Raw genomic sequence first — 10,663 nt, 5'->3', positions numbered from 1 at the left:
TAATGAGAACTACAAAACACTGCTGAGAGAAATTAGAGAGGATACGAGAAGATGGAAAGATATCCCATGCTCTTGGATTGGAAGAATCAACATAGTGAAAATGTCCATACTACCCAAAGTGATATACAAATTCAATGCAATCCCCATCAAAATTCCAAAGACATTTTTCTCAGAAATGGAAAAAACTATCCAGACATTTATATGGAACAATAAAAGACCACGAATAGCCAAAGCAATGCTGAGCAAAAAAAATAAAGCTGGAGGCATAACACTACCTGACTTTAAGCTATACTACAAAGCTATAATAACCAAAACAGTATGGTACTGGCATAAAAACAGACACACTGACCAATGGAATAGAATAGAGAATCCAGAAATCAACCCACACACTTACTGTCAGCTGATCTTTGACAAAGGCATCAAGCCTATTCAGTGGCGAAGGGACTGCCTCTTCAGCAAATGGTGCTGGGACAACTGGATATCCATATGCAGGAGAATGAAACTAGATCCATACCTCTCACCATATACTAAAATCAACTCAAAATGGATTAAGGATTTAAATATACACCCTGAAACAATAAAACTTCTTAAAGAAAACATAGGGGAAACACTTCAGGAAATAGGACTGGGCACAGACTTCATGAATACGACCCCAAAAGCACGGGCAACCAAAGGAAAAATAAACAAATGGGATTATATCAAACTAAAAAGCTTCTGCACAGCAAAAGAAACAATTAAAAGAGTTAAAAGACAACCAACAGAGTGGGAGAAAATATTTACAAAATATACATCTGACAAAGGATTAATATCCAGAATATATAAGGAACTCAAACAACTTTACAAGAAGAAAACAAGCAACCCAATTAAAAAATGGGCAAAAGAGCTAAGTAGGCATTTCTCTAAGGAAGATATCCAAATGGCCAACAGACATATGAAAAAATGCTCAACATCACTCAGCATCCGGGAAATGCAAATCAAAACCACATTGAGATACCATCTAACCCCAGTTAGGATGGCTAAAATCCAAAAGACTATGAACGATCAATGCTGGCGAGGCTGCAGAGAAAAAGGAACTCTCATACATTGTTGGTGGGACTGCAAAATGGTGCAGCCTCTATGGAAAATGGTATGGAGGTTCCTCAAACAATTGCAGATAGATCTACCATACGACCCAGCTATCCCACTGTTGGGAATATACCCAGAAGAATGGAAATCATCAAGTCGAAGGTATACCTGTTTCCCAATGTTCATCGCAGCCCTCTTTACAATAGCCAAGAGTTGGAACCAGCCCAAATGGCCATCATCGGATGAGTGGATACGGAAAATGTGGTACATCTACACAATGGAATACTACTCAGCTATAAAAACGAATGAAATACTGCCATTTGCAACAACATGGATGGACCTTGAGAGAATTATATTAAGTGAAACAAGTCAGGCACAGAAAGAGAAATACCACATGTTCTCACTTATTGGTGGGAGCTAAAAATTAATATATAAATTCACACACACACACACACACACACACACACACAGACACACACACACACACACACACGCACACAAACCGGGGGGGGGGAAGAAGATATAACAACCACAATTATTTGAAGTTGATATGACAAGCAAACAGAAAGGACATTGTTGGGGGGGAGGGGGGAGGAAGAAGGGAGGGAGGTTTTGGTGATGGGGAGCAATAATCAGCCACAATGTATATCGACAAAATAAAATTTAAAAAATAAAAAAAAATAAAAAAATAAAATATAAATAAATAAATAAATAAATAAATCATGTGTAAGAATTTTCCAAGTGTATAAATTATAGCTGTGAATTACATGCATGTAATAAACACATCAATCAAAGCCAAGAACATATACTAGAGCATGGGGCTGTCAAGAAATTTAGGATGGTTAGGGTCTAAAGGGCAGAAAGGACATAATGTGACCAAAGAGGTAAAGGGAAACCATAAATTATTCAGAGAAAAGGTACTATGGTTTGAGTGTGCATTCCTTCCAAAATTCATGTTGGAACTTAATCTCCATTGTGGTGGTATTAGAGGTGGTGCCTTTTGGGAAGTGATTAAGTCTAATGGACTAGGGCCCTTATAAAAGGGCTTGAGGGAGTGGATTCTCTCTTCTGCCCTTCTGCCTTGTGAGGTCACAGTGTTCTCCCCCCCCCCTTTTTTTGTACCTTCTGCCATATGAGAATAGCTAGATGGCACCATCTGTGAGGATCAAGACTTTGCCAGACACTGAAACTGACAGTGCCTTGATCTTGGACTTCCCAGATTTAAAGATAAATTACTCAATCTCAGGTATTTTGTTGTAGCAGCACCAACGGACTAAGACAAGAGGAATAACACTATTAGTTTTGCTTGTTAAAAAGGTCACACTGGTGACATTCAGAATTAGTCAAAATGATATTACAAAATTCCAATTGATCTTTGATGAGAACCTGAATTAGGGCAAGAGATAGAAAACATGAGATGGGTGTAGGAAATATTTAGGTAGCGGAATCAACAAGACTCAGAAATCAATTGGGTAGGGGGGCCGAGCCTGTGGCGCACTTGGTAGAGTGCTGCGCTGGGAGTGCGGCGACGCTCCCGCCGCGGGTTCGGATCCTATATAGGACTGACTGGTGCACTCACTGGCTGAGTGCCGGTCACGAAAAAACGACAAAAAAAAAAAAAAAAGAAAAGAAATCAATTGGGTAAGGGAGAGGGAAGCATCCAGGAATGACTTCTAAGTTTCAGTTTGAACATAATTTAATGGGGTGGGTAATGGTGTCCATCGCTGAAGTAAGCACCAACAACAGAACATAGATAATGAGATAGATCCCAGAGAGCCACGAGGGCACAGGACTTCCCATAAAGTTTCCCTTCTTGAGACCATTAGCAGCTACAGCAATCATTTCTGTGAGAGCATGCTGAAAGAAAGAAATCTCCAACAATGAAAAATACCTACTTAACAAGTATCAATAGTATCAGTTAGAATTATACAAATACAACTGTACTGAAATGTGGATTTTGAACTGTTGTGGAATGAAAGCCTCATAATTTCTGCAATTGGTATAAACATTATATACATGAAGTCATTAACCTGAGACACTGATCAGGAAAATAAGAGAATGTGGCTACAGTGATGACAGAGATGTTCCCTTAGCCTCATCACATTTAAAGTTTTAATTTTTGGTGTAGATGGATGAAAATCTGAGAGCAGCCAAATTCTTCATGCTATCTGTGGTATGTAATTTATAATGCAATTAGTTAATTGCTCAGTGAAATATACATAGTTATCATTCAATATTGTAGGTTGAAATATTCTCAACAAAGTATTGTTTCTATTTTTTAAAATTACATTAAACAATCTTTTGCACATAGTGAAGACAGCTCAATATGTGCCTGGAAAATCAATGGACAAATTTTCCCAAGCCTAGAGAGACCAGACCAGTAATTTCCCTCAACGATTATAAAAGCCATTCCAAATAAAGATATTTCTTCCTTGGTAAGCTGAGGTGGAGGTGGAAAGTTACCAAAGGTAAGATTTTTGGTCCCAGTACCTTCCTGGGACTAGCTCTCTCCCTTGAATATAAGTCTAGGGTGGTTTTCTATGAATCTTTGGACAATTCCCAATAGAAGTTCACTATTAGCCTGATACATCCTGCAGGGACAAGAATCATTTTTAGCTAGAGAATGATCAAATGGAAAGCATAGCTTGAAAAGATAAACCACTCAGTTAGCTGTAGGGGTTCTAGGGTTACATATTTATGGTTTAGGAGAGGATCCCGTAGCAGTTCTGTGTCTCAGTATCTCCAACTACAACTCTGTGCATAACAAATGTCCAACTGCCTTCTTCTGTGAGAAAGTAGAAGGAAATTAGCCATAGAAGCAGATGCAGTGTTATCTCTCTTCTGGCATAAACATAGTAGTGAAGGTCCAGTTGGGCATGACAATCTGATTTATCTTTACCCCAGAAATGTCCCGATGATAGGGTACATTTCTATCAGGTCTGCTTTTTGAGCTAATGCCAAAGGATGTCAAACAAATCCAGTAATAGGCAAGATAACTAGCTATTACCTTTGTTGTTTCTCATTTGACTTTATGTCCTTGTATGGGACACACATTAACTAGGTCACAGATAGAAATATGTTGACATTTCTCTTTATTTATTTTATACAATTTTGAGCCTCCATTCTATCTGATTCAAAAATCTTTATGTAGTTGCTTATAGGAAGTTATGTCAAGTTACTGATTTATCGGTCATTCAGGTTTAAAACTCAGTCACTGTCTGGTGTGTTCCCCTTCCTCTCCTTTCTAATTTCTGAGTACCCTGGTGTACCTAATAAGGAGATATTAGTCACTTTATTATCAATTCATCAGCTGTCTGCCCGCTGATGTCTATATCCCATTCTAAGGAGCACAAAAATTCTAAGATGATCTACCACACTGCAATGAAATACTGGAAATGTCAGAGAATTTAGGCGACTCTTTCATGTCTGGACAAGACTCAGGAACTCTCTACAAGGTTTGTCACCAGGAATCAAGTGCAGGTATTCTAGAAAGACATTGCTATATTCTCCCCTTCCCATTAAGCCATGGATGAGCTGGCTTGGAGCAGCGCAATAGTGAGGGAGGGTGACCACGTCCTTCATGTACATACACACCTTCTACTTGTTTCCTCTTTCTTTCTCCAGCTCCTTCCACCTCCTGTAGGCCTGTGGCTTTATAAATTAAAAATAACCAACTGATTCCTAAATATCTCTGTGCTCAAGATATTTTTTAAAGCTATAGTTTCATGTTTTTGTTCTTTGATTCACTGTACCTGGGCCTGAAAAGGGACTGTGTATGGTGGTTTTTGTGAAAGGATGTTAATGTATGCCTCACATACAGTTCCCTGAGTGCTTTTCAAGGTCTATCCTTGCCAAAAAATGGGTTTTGCAGATATTTCTAAGAAAGAAAATGATATGGATAAATTAGCACTTGTCAGAGAGCGAAATCTCAAATTGAGTTCTAGTTAGCTTTTACTAAAATTAGTATGGGAAACAATTTTTGAGGCAGAGAGTTTAAAGAACATGCTACATACTAATATTGTTCTTGCCCAGTGCCTCTCAAACCTGGCTGCCCATTAGACTCATTTAGAAACTTGTAAAGTTACCAATGTTAAGCTTCATTCCACACCAATTATGTCAGAATCTCTAAGAGTAGAGCTTAGGCATGATTTTTAAAAAAAAAAAATAAGTTCCTAAGTTTTAATGTTTTTAAATACTTAAATGTTTTAATGGTTTTATGGGTGGCCTGTTTTGAGTCACTGGTCTAGACCATTAATAAACACTGCTTTTGCATTTGTTAAGATTGGGCATAAGAAATAACTAAAAGAAAAACATCCAGCATCTACAAAACTTTCCACTGTGTTCATAACCATTATAAAAAGGACTACATGATAAATTCCTATTATTTTAAGGTCATGAAAATTTCTATTTTAGTATTATTGCAATGTAGGTATGCTCCCTGTGATCAGAGAAGTGCTGGCAACCTATTTGGTCTTATTTGTGCTTAAGTTGTCAGAAAGCTTGGGGCTAAAATGATTGCTATGTTGCATAATTATTTCATTTTTAAATCACTATTTAATATCACCCCTTTTGTGCCATGGCATGCACGTTTAGCTTTCACCTCTATTTTAAAATACCTTAATTATTTTTTGAAGGACAACCCAAATCACTTCTGGAATGTAAAAGTTTATAAATTATAAAGAGGAAAACTTACTATGAGCACAGCAATAATTTTCAATGTGTCAGCATTGACTTTATGAAATGTAAACTTGTATGATAGTCTGGGTAGGATTTGTAGCCTTTTATCACTGTCCTATTACAGTGCATTTGGTATTAGCTTTTTAAAATTATTCTCAAAATTGAAGTTACAGTAAAAATTTAATTCATCGATCACTTATTTGGCACTGATTGATTGTATACCATATTAGCAACAGTGAGTTTAATCCCCACTGCTACACTCGAACATATTCCCTTGTTTGTATCTTCCATTAATTCAGGAGTTTCCATTAATTATACCTCTCAGAAGACAATCTCACTATTACACAAATATTGCTTTACTTTGTATAATGATGTGTTTCTGAAACTTCAAATAAAAATCAGTCTTTTAAGATTCAAGTATACTTTCAATACATGAGTTCTATATTTTTAAAGCATTAACCAGAAAGTATTTTTTTGTATGTAAATTGAACCATCATTTTTTAAAGCTTCTCAATTTACTCATATTTAATGGAGTTTAGGAATTTTTAATTATATCTACACTTCTTACTTATGTTACATTATTATTATTACCATCTGCCTTGGAATGAATGTCCCCCCAAAACTTGACCCCCACTGTGAAAGGGTTAAGAGGGTGGGAAATCCTATCACAGTATTGAAAGGTGGGGCCTTAAAAAAGTGATTAGATTGTGAGGACCATGCTGTAGAAAATGGATTAACAATGACTGTCAGGGGTGTGGTTCTGAGGGCTTTAAAAGGAAAGCACAGGAAGAGTTTTTTCTCTCTCTGCTTCCACCATCTTGCAATGTGAGACCTATGGGTCACTGTCACCACCACCAGATGTGTTCCTTGGACTTTGGACTTCCCAGCCTAAGAAATTGTAAGCAATAGATTTTGTTTTCTTACAAAGTACCCAGTTACAAGTATTTTGTTATAAGCATCAGAAACAGACTACTACACTGTCATTGTAGCATTTGTTTCAAACCTAAAATGCTCACCATACTGACTGTTTAAGTGTAATAAACCTTAATAAATGGCCTGTTTCGTGATTAAGAGTGAACTCAAGAAGTTTGAGTTAAGGTTTATCTTAAATATTAACATCTGGCTGATGTTAGAATAGGCAATTTGGGACTCATAAGGTAGGTGATGTTGGAAGAAAAAAGATGGAGAAAGAGAATCTGTTCTTTATTGGAGAATGAAAATGTAACTTTAGAGTTTTCAGAGAGATTGCCAGGAGAGGAATCTGAAGATGTTTTGCCATATTCAGCTAGAGGCTGGCATCAATCTCCATAGCTAAGAAAAAAAATTATGAGAGTTCAGGAAGTGGGCTGTTAAGTGGCTCCGTAATCATATTCCAGAATCATAACATCATAGACTATTAAGGTGGCCAAGGAATTTTGAGAATATTTAATACAACACTTCCAGATTTCAGATTAGGAAATGATACCATAGAGATGAAGTGGTTTCCCCAGCGATAAGTATATTTGTAGCAGGGTTTGAATAAGAACCTCACTTACCTACTTTGTCTAAACACTAAATATCTCTCTTTTTTTTGGAGAATGTTTTGCTCTAAATCTTCCTATTTAGCATCCCACTGTATCAATCATATACTTCTCATTATTATTAAGCATCTCATACAAAAATGCCAAACTAATACCAGTAAAGATGCCCATGCCTGCCATTTCCAAGAACTAAAATCAATTTCAAGACTGAGTTCACATGATGGAGCTTGGCTAGAACTTTTGCTGATTTTGAAATTTTATTTTCTTTAGGCGTTATTTTTTTCTTATATATATTTTTTCAATTCGTATTCTTACTCAAATACATCGTATCTAATCTTCTGAGACAGTTTTCTCACTTTCTTTTTTCTTTACTGGTCATGAGTGAGATGTTTTATCAATAGTTCAATTTCCCACAGGCAAGTTGTTTAGATTTATACATTATACCTCATCAGTTGGAGGATATATTCACTAGACCTTGGCTACCAAAGTATGTTCCACAGATCAGCATTCACATCATCTGGAGCTTTGTTAGAAATGCAGATTCTCAGGCCCCGCCCCAGATATCCTGAACCAGATCACAAGATCCCTAGGTAAGTCCCATGAACATTAAAGTTGGAAAATCACTAAACTAGAGCAATTATTTACATACATACTGAGGGAAAAGTACCATAAATGCCCACAATAAGACTACCTTTTATTGTTAATTTTAGAGAAAAAGAATTTAAAAGGGACAACTAAGCTAGGGATGGCAGATGCAAATGGACACATTTTGTTTGTTTTGTTTTATTTTTAGTTGCTTCTGTTATTTATTTATTTATGTAAAACAAAACTCCAGACTTTTCCAGAGTATCATTGTCTGTATTAGCAACACTGTTTTCCTTTTTTAATGCTCAAAGGTTACAGAGTTTCCCAGAAACACAGTGATAATTTAAATTACTGAAAGAACAAAAAATATCGCTTTTGCATGCAATGGCAACTCTAGGTAAGATCAAAGGTGAGAGATGAGAAGAAATAGTGTAGGAGGCTGAAAGGTAAGAAAAATATTTTTGGAATATGATCACTCAACCATCAGACAATAAATTTGTATGCCATTTTCTCATAAATGGAATACACTGTAGACCCATATACCACTCCTAACAAACATGCTGCCTCTGGTGGTTCTGTCAATACAAACATCGGACATTTTGTTCAAAAGAACACTCATTTTGTTCTCTACCATATTGGTGTCACCTATATATATGTCTTTAATTCAACTAGATATTTGTAATTGATAAAGTGGTAATTCTTTCAATGTGTTTCAGAAGAATAGGGAATTTGTTGAAAGAGATGTGTTCAGATGGTTAAGGCTGTGCTTACTTTTAACTGATTTTACTCCAGGAAATATCTACCAGAGGGAGCTAGTAGGTTAACTGCACTGAAGCAATAAGGAGTCTATTACGAAAAAAAAAAAAAAAAAAAAAGAAGAAGAAGAAGAGTGGACTTTTAAAACAATTTTTACATTTCAGTAGCAAAACAGTGCACATCTTTTCATTCTAGGTGGTCTGAGTGATAAACCAGTGAGAAATACTAAGGTCATCGTATAATTTCTAGCCAGTTGTCAGTTTGGACAATGATGTGCCACCGCTTTCTACAACAGACACAGGTGAACAAAAATTGCTTTGCTTGTAAATATCCACAAAAAGTATGGTTTAAATTTGTAGAAAAGGGGTTAAGAAAAGGAGTTTCATTTTTCAGAAGAAGAAACACGTTGCTTATAAACTTATATCGTACACGCTTCAGTGGAGGGATTACAATGAAAAAGTCTTAATTTAAATGGTTCATTATTTATTTTAACCTGCTGTTGTTTCTATCTGTAGTCTGCATTCAACCCCAAATAGGAAGAAGGTTCTAAGCACACAGGTGCGAGTGGCTGCTACTACAATTATCACTATTTCTCTCTATACAACATATGTTAGTGATTCAGGAGCAAGAGAGATTATCGTTACAATGGCTAGTGGAGGCTCAAAGGGCGTGAGATAATGTCAGTTTTCATGTTTTTTTTTCACACAGGACTATAGAAAACAAAAGGAGAGGTAGTAGTTTTCCTTAACAAAATGAGAAGGCTAAAAATATATGTTCCATTAAGAGAAATCATTTGCCTTAAACTGTTTCATAATGACTAGCACATGTTAAAGCATCAACAAGTGTGTGTTGAGATAAAGAATAAGTGAAAAATAAATTGGTATTGGTAAATATAAACCCAAACTTAAAGGCAAAACTCTTCATATTTTGTGCTATCTAAATAAAAGTAGAAAATAATTGTTTCTGATCTTTGATTAACAAACAGTTGTCTGTTAATAAATGCTAGTAGTATATTCATTCAGCGAGAGGTTGATCTCTTACTCAAATGTTACACACTGTCTTAGGCACTTAGCATGCAAAGATAAATAAGTCATATTCTCTGACTTACAAGAAATTCAGAGTCCAGTCTGAGTACAATGAATACTGTGGTGACATGCTCAGATCCCCTCTTCAGGAATGAGGGACTCATTCCTCCAGCTTCTGAGGGGGTTGAAGACTGATGACTGTTAGCTAGGTTCCCTTTGAGAATTTCCTTCGGCTTAAGAGACCTGTTTGATGAAAGGCCATACCCTTTCCCAAAGGTAGTCCACAGCTAATGACTAGTTGCTCTGAGTAAATAACATCCTGACTCCCTTGTCTCAAGGGAAATAATGAAAAGCACCATCCAGGTCCAGAGCTTCCTCGGGATTTGGGGCAAAGCCTGTGTTGCAACCCCTTGCATTGGAACTCTCTACTTTGCCAAAACCCACATTCCTCATTCTCTAATGGGCTCCTCTGATAAACTTCCTGCACAAAAACCTCCATCTCAGAGTGTTTTGTGGGGAATACAAACTAAGAGAGTGCATGCCAACCATGGTCCGAGAAAGCAAAAGCTGAAATAGAATTCTAGAACCAGCTGAAGGGCACTAAAGTTGCCTTCACTAGTATAAATTGAGCACTAATTGCTTTTGGAATTCTGTAGAAGTCCAAATGTCAAAATTTTCATGAGTAGTAAACTGGGATGGAAGGGAATATACTGGAAGTTACACTGTATCAGGCTTTTAAGAGGTTATATAAAATATTCATTATAAAAGTAATAGGAATCTGATGGTCCTTGTTGAGTAACCTTGGTATATTGGGAAAGACACTGAAAAGTTCAGGTCGTTGAATCACCAACTAAAGGCAAAATGTGAGAGTCAGTGCACCACCCTGGCAGCATAATGAAACTCTTCTCTTGCAGCCAAATGGCTGAAAAAGCTGAGCATCAGGACCAGAACTTATTTTCAAGAGTTGCTGAGCTCCAGGGAAAGTTGAAAGATCTGTTCCAGCAGGTATGTTATGTAAAAATCATGCCCCTGATG

This window comes from Cynocephalus volans, chromosome 1 (genome assembly GCF_027409185.1).
Source record: "Cynocephalus volans isolate mCynVol1 chromosome 1, mCynVol1.pri, whole genome shotgun sequence".
Classification (NCBI taxonomy): Eukaryota; Metazoa; Chordata; class Mammalia; order Dermoptera; family Cynocephalidae; genus Cynocephalus; species Cynocephalus volans.
This window is presented reverse-complemented; position numbering follows the sequence as displayed.